The sequence below is a fragment of the Meles meles genome, chromosome 4 (genome assembly GCF_922984935.1).
Source record: "Meles meles chromosome 4, mMelMel3.1 paternal haplotype, whole genome shotgun sequence".
NCBI classification, from domain to species: domain Eukaryota; kingdom Metazoa; phylum Chordata; class Mammalia; order Carnivora; family Mustelidae; genus Meles; species Meles meles.
Genome location: NC_060069.1, coordinates 102,878,038 through 102,890,895, shown reverse-complemented (window position 1 = coordinate 102,890,895; position 12,858 = coordinate 102,878,038). Strand labels below are relative to the sequence as shown.

Genomic DNA, 12,858 nt, shown 5'->3' with positions numbered 1-12,858 from the left:
TAAGTATCTTCAAATTCTGATCCATTAGAATCATATACTCAGTGTAGAAAAAGTATGAGTTGTATTGATGAGGGGGAAAAAAGGAGTAAAATGGCTAGAAAAAATGCCTCTATTCACAGTGTTATCCATACCTAAGTGGGCTTAAAATGATTTTTCCCTTCTTTGCACTTTTCTGTATTTTCTAAATTTTCTTCAGTGAACATAAGTTTATACTCAGGAAGACGGATTTATATTAAAAGAAGGAAATTATTAACTCCCTATTTCTCTTTTTCTACTATTTTTTACTATTCTCTTAGTAATTTTTCTCAGTACAATCATCTCCAGATATGCTTCACAATGAAGGAATTGTCTGTTTATACTATAATGGGTGGTGTGCCTGCAGCACACTGAGGAGGAACACCCATCTCTTGATGTCACTTCACTCACTGGGACTCCTTCCAGTTCGCTCTGCAAAACCTTAGCCATATAGTGACTTATGTAGACATATATACAGTCCCTTCCTTCTCCTCCCCGACATAATAAATGTGATGATCACTTTCATACTAAATGCTGCTTTCTTGATGGAGGCCAGAAAGTCCCCAAGAAAGCAAGATGCCAAAGGGAAATCACCATGAACAGAGGGCAGAGTAGCAGAAAGCACCTTACCACAAGCCCAGACTCTTATATAACTGTTCTGAGATGGCTGGGAGCTAGTGTTGGGTGGAGAGGGTTGGGATAGGGAAACTAATAGGGGAGAGGAGAATTAGACAAGGACTGCTGGAGGCAAAGGGGGAGAGTTCAGAGATACAATGTACTTACTCAGTAATAATAATAATAAACATAATTATGTTAATACAAAGAGCCATAAAAACAATAAACACTTCTGAGGTGCCAACAATGTGCTTGATGCTGCTACAGAATTAAACCCTCTCAATTAAGCTGTGATGTACGTCTGTCTAAACTCTGTAGGAAAGAGGAACAGCCCCGAGGACAGGCTGCGCTGGGGCAGGGGGGCAGGGGATGTATAAGGCCATGGGTCTTTATCTCTGTTTTCTGCTGTGCTGTGACTTGTTGACTCAGAGCCCAGGGCAAGACCCAAAGACAAGAATGGAGGGAATGGAGAGTCCTAGGAGAAAGTCTGAGGAAGAAGAAAGTGTGAAGGGATAAGGGACATCTTTGAGATGTTGAGCAATGAAGACTACGTATAGAAATATAGAAGAATCGATCTAAGAATTTCATGCATGTTGTTTGCATTGGAATCCCACATTGCCAGTGGGCATGGTACTACTAGAAGTCACCTATGAAAAACAGACAGCTGAATACCCTGTTTGGGGCTTGCAGAGAGGGAGTGTTTCACTGCAGTGGAAGGCTGCTGCTCTATTCCCTTGGGGAATTAAGAATCCTGTATCCTGGGTGGACTCTAGGCCCTGTAGTCCTGAATTGTGCCTTGGGAGGAGGATAGTAAGAAGGTGGAATCTAACAAGGCCATTGGATGGGGAGCAAAGTGGGTCTTGAAGAATGTTGGGGGAGAATGTGAGACGGTACAAGAGAAGGAGAGTGGGGATGGAGGGAATTAGAGAAGAAGAGGAAAGAGTACGGGTGCACAGTTCAAAGAGGAAGTTCATTGCCTTTTCACCTGTTGGAGAGGGATCATCTCTTTTTTCATTTTGCCCCAAGGAGAGGCCCAAGAGTCCAGACACACGTTGTTGAAAGTACCAGACAAATCAATAAAAAACTGGCTGTCTGAATTACTAAATATAGGAAAAAAGCAGTACAATATATTGAATACAATGTTGATGCTGCCCCTTTAAACATCTTTAGATTCAGATAGGATTAAAATCATATACTCAGTGTAAAGTATGCCCTTTTTACGGATGAGAAACTAAAGAAAATAATTGAGGCACAGAGAGGTTAAGTTTATGTGCCTTTCTCAAGGTCACACAGTAGCTTCCTGACTCCCAGGGCAGTTGTCTTGCCACAGAGGGGAGGTAGCCCCTTCATTCCCCCCTCTTGGTCTTCCTGGCCAATTCTGAGACAGTTTCCTTCCCACTTTGGCACAAATTTGAGGTTCACTTTGAACAAATGCCTTAACCTTTCTGGGTCTTGGTTTCCTCAGCCTCATATTAGGGTGTGGACTTGAATGACCCTTCCCAATCTTTGTTTTCATCCCTAAAGAGTAAGAAGGGGACCCAGTTTGCCAGCAACTCAGTATATGTTTAACTCCTCAATACCCTAGGAAAGTGTTTTTACAGTTTGGCCCTAGGTCAGCATCATCATCACCTGAGAACTTATTAGAAATGCCAATTATCGGGCCCACCCCAGACCCTATTAATCAGAAAATTGGGGGCGGGGTGGGGGGGCTAGCAATCTGTTTTTAGTAAGGCTCCAGGAGGTTCTGATGCTGCTCAGGTGTGAGAACTGCTGCTCTGAATTGTTTTCTGCCCAACACTAAAGGGAGGTTTTAACACACAAGCACACACGGAGGTAACTAACTCTTCTCTATGGCCATTCTACCTCCCTGTCCCTGCCCCCTCTCATCCTTTTCCTGCTTCCTCATCCCAGGATGATGAATGGAGGTCAGGGCAGGGCGCTGTCAACGCAAGATGCCGCAAACCAACCCTCCCAAACCCACGGGGGTGTAGGTGGTGTCGGGATCTTCCCCTCATCATCATTTTCTTGACAACCGCTGCCCCACTTTGGGGAGGGGGGACGTTTAATAACAAAGTTTTGATTTTAATGCCTTAGCCAATAGTTTGCAGAATAACGAGAAAACTATTGAGAGAGGGGTGTCGGAAAAAGTTTCCGGGAAAAGTGACTGAGAGAGAAGGATAACGTTGGAGAGCAAGGGTCTGAGGTGAAGCTAAAGAGAAAATGAGGGTTCTGGGGTGTGGGAGAAAGGCAGAGGGCATTGCTCTTGGTATAGGAAAAGAGAAGTTAGGGAAAGAGCACGGGACTGGAGTGCAATAGAAAGAAAATGGGCATTAGGAGAAAAACTGAGTCTGGGGGACTGCTTTTTGCGGGGGAGGGGGGTTTTCTCCCCCCTCCAAGCTTCCTTTCCTTTCTAAGACTTTTTCTCTACTCCATCTTGCTCCTCCCCCTCCTCCCCGCCTCCTCTGCTCCCCCTCCTCCTCGCGCGGTAATGGGAGGCTCCTAAGCAGGAGAAGCAAAAGAAGGAATTGTTTGCGAGTTCAGTCATCCAAAAAAGCTTCTTCCATATGGAGGGACCGGGTGCGCTGCGCGCGGCGTCCCCTGCCTTGTCCTGCTGCTGCCGCTGCCGCCGCCGCCGCCCCGACCCCCGCTTCCTGCCGCAGAGACCCTGAGCCCCGGCCCGCCGGTGTCAGCCGCGGCGCGCGCGCACGCACACTCACCCTCACACGCACAGACACACACTCACGCCCGCCACAGCCGCACGCGCCCGCACGCGCCCTCCCTCCCCGGCCGGCAGCTTCTCGGGCCGGGGCTCCTTTGTTGCTCCCGCGGCGGCAGCTCTCCGGTTTCGTGAGTCTCTGAGTGTCACTGTGCGGGTTGTGTGTCCGTGCGGCGCGGTGCTGTGTGGCTCCCTCCGCGCCCACCGCGCCGGCCCTCGGGCCCCGCTAGCCCTTCCCAGGAGCCGCTGCACCAGAGGTGAGTCACGTCGCTGAAGTTTGTTTTCTTTTCACAAAAAGTTGTGTTTCTCTGTTGGTTTGGGGAGAGGGGGAGGGCGGGAGGCGGTCGCAGGCCGGGCGAAGCCGCCGGAGAGCCGACGGCGCGAGCGGGTCCGGGCGCTCGGCCCGCGGGCTCCGGAGGGGGCTGCGGCCGAGGCAGGCGCGCCGGGCGCGGGATGAGAAGTCGGGCGAGGCGGGCTTCGGGGTGCCGGGGTATCCGCCGCGGCCGGCTCAGGGCCGCCGCGTCTGGTTCCCTGCAGCGCAGACTGGCCGGCCGTTCCCGGAAGCTTGTCGGTGGAAGCAGGGCCCGGACCGCCTTCTAAACTTGCCCCGGAGCCTGACACCGGTGCTCCGGTCCGTGCGTCGGGCGCTGGGGGAAGCCTGCAGGGGTTCGGCTGAACCCGGGGCTGCCCTGCACCCGCCGGCCTCTCGGGTGGTACCGCTTACCGCCCTGGCGTTTGAAAGGGAAAAGCCCTGAAGTGAGGGACCGAACGGACCGGGAGCGAAACAGCGCTGAAGAGCATCCCAGGGTGGGGGCGGAGGGGCGAGACTGAAGTGGGGTGTCCAGAGGTGTCTGTGGGGTTGGGGCGGCGGCAAAGGGGAGTGTGTGAGTGTTGGTTCCCGCGCGAAGCATCCCCCTGGAGTTGTGTTCTTTGGGTTTTTGTTTGTGTAACTGGGAGAGGTGGGAAAATGAGCCTCTGGAACAGGTGGGAAGGGGCCTAGGGAGGGGCAAGGAGCCCAGGCAGATTTTTCTGCTGGATTTTCGAAGGCCTTGCTTCACTTGCAGGTTGCCAAAGGTTAGTTACCTCTTCCCGGTGAAAGGAGGATATTGAGAGGTAGGGCGGCCGCGGACTTGGAGGACTTCAGGGAGCCCTAGGGATCCATTTAGTTTTGTTGGGGGTGGGGGGGATGGGGATGGTAGTGACAGGGTGACTTGAAAGGTTGTTGTGTTCTTCCAGAGATGTGGCAGTAGAGCTAAGAATACCCAAACCACACGCCAGCAATCCTAAACAGGCACTCTGTGGGTGTGGTGGGGTGTTCTGCCTCGCCCCCATCCCTTCTTAGCAAGTTCCCGTGGGTTCAAGAAGTTTTTGACTCAGAGTTACCTCTTTGAGTGGACCGAGTGAAAAGTACTCTTTGGTTTCAGACCCTTGTGCCAACTTCAAATACCCTGTACCGGAGTCACCTCTGTCACCTAGTTCTTTGTTGTTCAGAACTTTGCAAATGTTGGATATTAAATGTAATTTTCCAAAATTCTTGAGTGCCCAAATGTTTTTGATTTACTCCACAACTGGGCCCTGCATGGCTCAGCTCCGTGATGGTTCTTTTTTTTTTTTTTTTTCGTCCCTCTGGTTACAGCCAGTAAATCAATTTCCATTTCTTCCTGGTCAGCATGGACAATATTATAACCCGGTCTTGTTGGATTGAGGTGGGGGCTGGGGCCCCTCTACATCTGGGTGACCTATTTTCTGAACTTCACTTAAGTGAATCTGAGGCAAGAGCTTGGCTGTTTTGAGGTGTGTAACAGGTTTCCCAGGAACATTTCTGAGGTCTTATAATTGGCACTTTTTAATGGTCTCATAATTGAAACCCAGAAGGTTCCCATGGTAATCTTGAAGCACCTTGGGGTCAGTGGGACAGAGGCAGGGTGGAAACAGCAGTGGAGTTATGATTTTCCTGCCAGATGAGTTTTAGAGGGAGTTTATGTGAGAGGTAGAAATGAAAGAAGTTAAGAGTTGCCACATTGTGCCACTTTGCTGACACTGCCCAACCCCCAACCCAACCCTCCCCACCCCCCTTTATTTCTCAGTTTGGCTCTTCAGGAGACAGGAGGCTGTCTATTCCTGTGAAATCTGAGGATTGAGATGTCAGACACTGGCCCTTTCATTCTCTTTCAAGAGATCTGAGAGGAGTAACATTACAAGAGACATTTCCTCGGGAGAAATTGCCCAGACACAGATATTGGCTTTACAGATTGCTAGAGGCCATGATGGTTGGTTCCTTGACCACAGCTAGGGGTGGGGACAGAGGACCCTGCTTAACTATGGAGTGGTTGGCCCACTTGTGATAAGAGGGTGTTCCTTTCCATCCTCCAAATGGATCTGGAGATTTTCCATTCTTTGAAATGTTCTTTCAAGTGTTTGGGCTCCCAGCTCTCTTCTGCAACTTATCTGTGATTTCCATTCCCCAAGAAGGAGTAGGGAATTTTACTCCTTAAATAACTCAGTTGACCTCCCCAGGGACCCCCCAGGATTTAAGCAAGAAGAGCTAGAAGTGAGTCTGGTGGTCACAGTATTCCATGAGACCCTAGGGGGTCTGGGTTCAGATTTCAACGAAGTCATTAGTGGGGTTAACGAATAACGGGCTTTCTCTCTGTCTTTCAAACAAGTGGGAGGAAGCTGAGGAAGACCCAAATGCACCAGTACTTTCTGGCCTCTTGAGTAAGGAAGTATTAACCTGACACAAAAAGATATTATACATTTGTAGTCAGCTTTCTGGGGAGGTGGGGAATAAGAGAAATGGGAAGGGAGTGGAAATTGGGGAGGCAGAGGAAATAAAAGTGATTTGTTACATTAAAAAAGTCTATTTACCTTATCATTTAGAACTTTTTGTCTAAAAAAGTTCAGCAGACATTTCTAGTACATCAGACCCTGGACTGGGAGCTTTCTTGCCCTGGAAGAATAAGCTTTCTTAGTTAAAGGGTGATTTTCCAAACTAAACCCTCCCCAATTTTTTTTCCAAATTTTTACTTATTGCATAAACATCTATTAATAATTTAAAAATGTTCTTTTAAATAGCCCACATTCCCATACTATAATACAACTTGGTTTTCTCCATCCCTGTGCATACATGCTTTTCACATAGTTGTAATGAAAGTGTGATGTTTTTGTAGTCAACAGTGAAGCATCTAGAGATTTTTGTCCAAAGACTCACAAAGAACACATAGTCCAACCTACTTCCCTGTTGGTGGGAACAACATAAATCCTTAGAGTGCTGCCACGTGGAACCTTCACGTGTAATATTTTCCTCATTTATGAGACTGAATCAAATATTTGGTGTAGGAATGGAAGTGGGTGTTTTTAATCTAGAAATCCATGGTTACAAAAAGCCTTCCTAAATAGGGTTCTTTTCTTCCTTGGAGCCCTCAGCACTGGTATGGGTGGAGAAGGGGAGGAAGAAGGCTGGAGGTAATGTTTAGAGGCTCCATCTCAAAGGGCACTGAGGTGGGGTTTTGGGAACTTAGGTTGAAGCCTTGGCTCTTCTGAGGACTCTATTCACACTGACTCAAGCCACTGAACACACTCCTCAATCCTTGCATCTCCACTGCCACTGTGTTAGCCTCCCTTTCCAATGCCCCATCATTCCTGTCCTTCCTTTATCCTTCCTCCATCTATACCATCTTTTCCATGGCTGCTACCACCAGGCTTCATGCCCTTGACAACTTCTGTTGACGCATGGCTAGAATCCCTCTACTGGCTACCCATCACCACACCACCCATTCTCCATCAGTCCCATAAACAAGTCACCACCCAGCTTCAAACAGTCTAAGTTTACAACCCAAATTCCGTAGCCCTCTCACATATGGCTCTGTCCTACCTTGTGATAATACTACTTTAGTAGGAACCTTCTGCTCCAGCCCAAACCTAACTAGTAGCTGACCCTTGATTTTTGCCAGGTTCATTCCTTGCTTGCTGCCTTAACACCCCAAACCCCTTTCCTGTAAGCCCACCTTACTTTGTATGGGGCCTGCTAATAATGTCTTCTTGAGAGATATTTGGTGAATATTGATGAAAATGGGCTGTTGGTTGCAAAGGTAATGGTTTTATAAGATCAGACTTTTTTCAGTGTAATCATTTTCCTTAATCCATGGCTCATTTCATTTCTACAAGGGACCAGGTAACTGGAGATTTAAGGAAGCCTAGGATCTTAGAAAAACTGCTTTTTTCTGTTTTCTTATTTATAAAATGGATTAATAAGGAATTACTTTGATTTAAAACAATGCACTTCATAAAAAGCCAGTACTTCTGAACTGTTTATTTTGTTGTTCAAAAGATAAGACACTTCTCTTTTTTCCCAGTCCCAGCACAAACTTCCTGGAACCCATGACCCATGAAGTCTTGTCAACACTCACACCATCTGAGGATAGCAGCAATGAAGTAGAAGAAGCAGGTGAGGTGTTCTGCTCACAGTCTAATACCAGTGCCCAATTGGATCAGTTTTTTTTTTTTGTTTTTTTTTTCTTCATGTTTTGTCTTGCCTCTTGAGGACAGAGTGTTTCTCATCCTTTAGCATTAGAAGGGTGTGGCTGTGAGTGGAATCTGGGCCAAACAGATTGATTCTAGTTCAGGTCAGACACTCTTTCAGTCAAAGCCAGTGGTGACCTCCTTCCCCTGGACTGGCTGTTTGAACGTTCCTTTCCTTGAGGCAAATCTGTTCAACATGTTGAACATGTTGAATATACACCATTTACCATGGAGTTTGGAGACTGAGGCTGCTGTAGAAAAATCCTGCTTAGGTTTGGGCGAGGAAAGCCCTGTGTTTATGTCTCTGTCAGTGGTATTACAGCAAATGCCTTGTGATCTGCTATACTGGGCAGTGTTTATCTCACGAAACCCAGAGGGATTCTGTATCATCCCAACTTTTGAAATAAAGTTAGGAAATAATTTCTCCTTTTCTAATGGTGAATTTGGCCTTATCTTCAAAGAAGGCCTTTGATGCTTGGGATAGGATTATTGGGCAGTAAGAGGAAATCATAGGCGAGAGATCAGAGCCAATAATACACAGTCAGCCTCAGTTGGTTGCCAGAGAAAATGTTGAGGAAAGTCTCAACTAGTTCTCCTGGTAAGTAATAAGAAAGTACATAACATGGCCAGGGTGAGTAGGGTTGAATTTAAAAAAAAAAAAGAAAGAAAGAACTCAGTAGGAGCTGAGCAGCAGAAAGTATGGCAAAGGAATGTTTATTCTTCCCTAAAATGAGTTTGGATAGCATTGGACAAGATGAGGCTGATGATGTATGTGTAGGCTGGAGTCTTCATCCTTTCAATAAGCTTTTATTGAGCACCTGCTGTGTGCCTGGGATCAATACCAGAGCCCACACCATCCAGAACTGCATTATTGAAGGGAGGGGAACAGTACAAACAGTACAGACTGTACTGCAGTACAAACTGTAGTGTTAAAGTACTTGGACAGGGTCAATTAAGAAAGGCTACTTGAGGGAGGAGAGTCAGTATCTCAGACTAAGTCTTAAAGGCAGAGATGGGACTGGCAGGACTGAACTGTTCTTTGGTCTCTGCCTGTATGTGTTCATGATTTTCTCCCTGAAAACTTAACTTTTCTTCAGCAGATGATAGGCTCAAGTGTTCTTGAGATAGGAGATTGCAAGTTCAGAGTACTTTTGTTAATTTTAAAAAGCGAAAGTTCTGCATTGAATACAGAACCTCAGAAATTTGAGTCTTACTTGGGATTCTAAAACCAGTAACTCAATAGCTGTTGTTGGGAGGCCGGGGGGGTGGAGGGTGTGATTTTTTTTCTTTCTTTCTCATCCATGTCAGATTTCAGCTGAGAAGTTGAGAAACAACATGCCTGAATTCAGCTTTTCACCTTTCAGTTTCATTTGCCCTTTGTTCTACTGTTTGCACCAGGTTTGCTAACTCTGAAATCCTTTCCAGTGTAGCCAGTGAGGGAACATCCTGTCACACAGTATGGGAGCTACAGGTAAGAGGAAGACGGCCTGCAGAGCTGGCTGACCTCAGAGGCTAGCACGCCCCCTCCCCCACAGGCAGGGCTGGAATTGGACTCTGGAGTAGGATGCTCCCCCACCTCCCCGGCCCTGCCAGTATTTTTCCAGAGTAGTCCCAGCCAGGTGCCTTTACTAGTCTAGTTTACCTAACATTACAATCACAGCAGCTTTATTAGGTATGGGTCACAGTTAATTGGAGGGGAAAATTGGGGGGTTCTGGCTTTATTACTTTTCTATGAAAGCAGAGACTGCTCTTAATTATTTCACAGATCATCCCTGCCCCTTGACTCTCTTTCTGCCCTTAATGACTATCATCTCAGTGATGTTCTGCTCGCTCTTTTTATGTACCTGTGTCCACGTGAGGGCGATTTCATAACGCAGCCAGTCAGCACAGGGAGACCACAGAAAGCAATGGAAATTCATGACTGTTTACCTCTCATTATGAATGGATGTTTTGTAGTGAACAAGTTACATAAAAACCTACTGTGTTACAGCCAAGAGTTAGATTCTAATGACTCTTCCAATGTACAGGCCTTCTGAGTAATCACCTGCAACCCTTCCTTGATGCCACTGGTGGTCTGCCGTCTTGAAGGCTGCGTCCGCTCCAGGTGAAAGCCCCACGGTCAGGTGCTTCTCGTTCTATAGCCTTGTGTTGCAGAGATGGAGACTGGGTGTTTAGGCCCGGCTCTCGCCTGTCTGGACTGTGGCAGCTTGCCAGCAAGTTTCACTGGGTGGTCTTTGACAATGGGAGAGAGGAGGGGTGGGGGAGCTCAACTCTCCTGCCCAAAGGGGAACAAGAAGGTTGGCAGCCAATCCCCCGTCACTGAAACACCACAAAGGTCTTGAGTGCTGGTGAAAAAAAATGGAACAGGTTGCTGAGGGCAGTATTGTGAAGGGGTTCATTTTTGTTCCTCTGATTTTATAGACAGAGCCTTGTGTTTATGTGGTGAGGCTCCCTCAGGAGGGTGAGGACACAGGAAGGGCAGACACCCTTTACCATGGGAGGGGAGAATTACTCTTCTCACCCCATTCCTGGTGCCAACGAGGCAGCCCCTCCTGCCTCTTCTGTCCTTACGGTGACGTGCAGAATGTTAGCTGCCATTTATGAGCACCGACCTTGTGCCGGGCCCTCTGCTAAGCCTATAGGTACTACCCCTGCACTCCCCACGCACCCCTCCACAGTCCTGTTCTGCAGATGAAGGGCCAGGGCTTAAAGAATTGTAGTAACTTGTTCTGTGCTCACAACCACTAAGTGGCAGAGCCAAGATTTCATCGAAAGACTGCTGACTCCAAAACTCAGGCTTTGCAGGAAAAATATGTCTAGACAATCTCTCCTGCTATTCTTTTACAACTAACAAGTGTAAGGGGCTGGTGGGGGCCTTTAGGAAGCTTGCCTGAAGAGACACAAACTGAAAACCAGGACCATAGCTGAAAGATTTTGTCCAGTGCAGCAGCAGCACAAAGGAAGCCAGGCTTTGTGACATGCTTGTGTTAGACTTCATAGATAGTTGTGAGAATAACCTCCACCTGGGTCTTATCTCAGAGCATGTCTCCTGCCTCTCCCATCCTCCCTCCCCCGTTATCTGCATTGACTGTCTGAGCCTTGGCGTCCACTGTAGATGCCAGCTGAATCCACTTGCTCCTCAGGTTTCTGCAAGTCTGATCAAGCAGGTCCTCTGTGCCCTCAGCGGGGAGAGGGGGAGAAGGTGCTTGGCCCAGCAGATTCTTTTCCTGGTTAGGAGAAGTGGCAGCATGTACAGAATGATAGCCCGGGGAAGGAGGTAGGAGCTTTGACAGGCAGGTAACTGACAGGAGATGGTACCTTGCAGGCAGATAATCATGGGACAGCCAGCAGGAAGGATTCTACAGGCAGTTACCTGCAGGAGAGCACAGCAACCTTCTCCCTCCCGGCTGAGGGCAGTGGTGAAGACTTGGCTATGGAGGACTCATAGCTGCCCTGAGTTCCTTGTTTTTCTTTAACAGACATGGACAGCCTGAAGCCAGGGGGTTCTGCTTTGCAGCAACGAATCACACAGGACATTTGGGTTTAAGCAACAGTTACGTCACCAACTAGCTGGGTAACTGAGAGGAGTCACAGAAACTCTGAGCCTTTGTTTCCCCATCCCCACAAAGCTGCCTTTCAGAGCAATGTTAGGATGCAGAAAGATCACGTAAGAGAATGCTTTTGATTCAGAATGTCTGCTCTCATCAGAAACCTCTTGCCCGCTAAGATGAGTTAGGAGGTAAGACCTGCTAGGGAACTGGCTAGAGGTCAGAGAGTGGCCATATGGGCTGCACCTGCTTCCTGGGTTGTATCTGTGTTTTCTGAGCGCAGGGGCCTGGACTAGAGGCAGCTCATCCCATCGCCAGAAACCCTTCCCGAGCTTCAGACAAGCTGTCTTTCTCCCCCTTGTGGGAAGAGGCAGGCGGGGAGGGAGGGTCTCAGGGTCTGGCAGGAGTTGGGAGAGGAAAAGATCTTATGGCAAGGGGATCCTGGCTAACGTTCTTCCTGAGGGAGGAAGAACAGAGGCGTCTAGGGGAGTGTCTGGAGTGACCCCTCTGAGAAAACAGAGTCTGGAATGACTCTTATTAGAAGGTTGTTCAGGAGGAAGCAGTATTTCTAGGACCACGTCCAGGTTGGAGATTGTGTGGCATACTGGTTAAGTGTGAGCTTTGGAACCGGAAAGGCCTGGACTTGCATCCTGGCCTTGCCAATTGCTAGGTATATGACCCTGGGCTAGTTTCCTAGACTCTGAAACCCCAATTTCTTAAGGTTGTTGTAAAGAGAAGCAAGAAATGGCATATAATGCATTTATGAAGCACATCATGAGCATCAGTAGAAGGCAGCTGTTGGGAGGAGAGGAAAGGAAAGAGGAGCAGCGGGAAGTGAGGATTACTGATGGATTGAGCAGCTGGAAGGAGGGCGAGGGGGAAGGCTGTGCCAATGGAACCCCCAGCTCAAGCCACTATAAAGGGATAAAGGAGTGAGAAGATGGGGATAGAGAGGATCCCACAGTGGGACAAAACCCTGCCCAGTGCACCCTTAGGTGTCCCCAGACCTGGTCAATAGGAAGAGAATTCCCACCCAGCCTCCTCCTCTGCTTCTTTCCAGTACACCATTCCACTTTACCTGCGAGGTCGAAACCTTGCTATCCTCTTTAACTCTGTACTTTCTCTCACAGTCCACTTTAAGTTGACAAATAATGGCTTTACCTTTAAAATGTATCCAGAATCCTGCAACTTCTTACCACCCAGGTCTTTTACCCCATCTTACCCAGACTGTCAAACTATGGGACTATCGCAGTAACTTCCTCAAGGTTCTACCTGCTTCCACCCCACTCCCCTGACTTCCCTGCCCCTGAGTCTGGCCACACTGAGAAGTCAGTTTCAACTTCCAACAGAGAAGCCAGAGGAGGTCACTTCTCTACTCAGAACTCTCCAGGGGGTCCTGTTTAATTCAGAGACAATTCTAAAGCCTTCAGTACGCTCAGCCCA

General features: G+C 48.0%; 1 protein-coding gene across 3 annotated transcripts in view; it reads left to right on the top strand.

The window, feature by feature from the left end:
- Positions 1–3,172: 3,172 nt before the first annotated feature.
- The window catches only part of BOC (BOC cell adhesion associated, oncogene regulated), a 70,864-nt gene continuing 61,178 nt past the window's right edge, over positions 3,173–12,858 (top strand). For 2 of the 3 annotated variants that reach the window (XM_046003427.1, XM_046003425.1), the window contains exons 1-2: positions 3,173–3,603; positions 7,702–7,793. The gene's annotated coding sequence lies outside the window, so the exon portion shown is untranslated. Of the gene's footprint in view, positions 3,604–7,701; positions 7,794–9,292; positions 9,339–12,858 lie in introns of all 3 variants that reach the window. The other variant, XM_046003426.1, reaches the window with a different exon arrangement.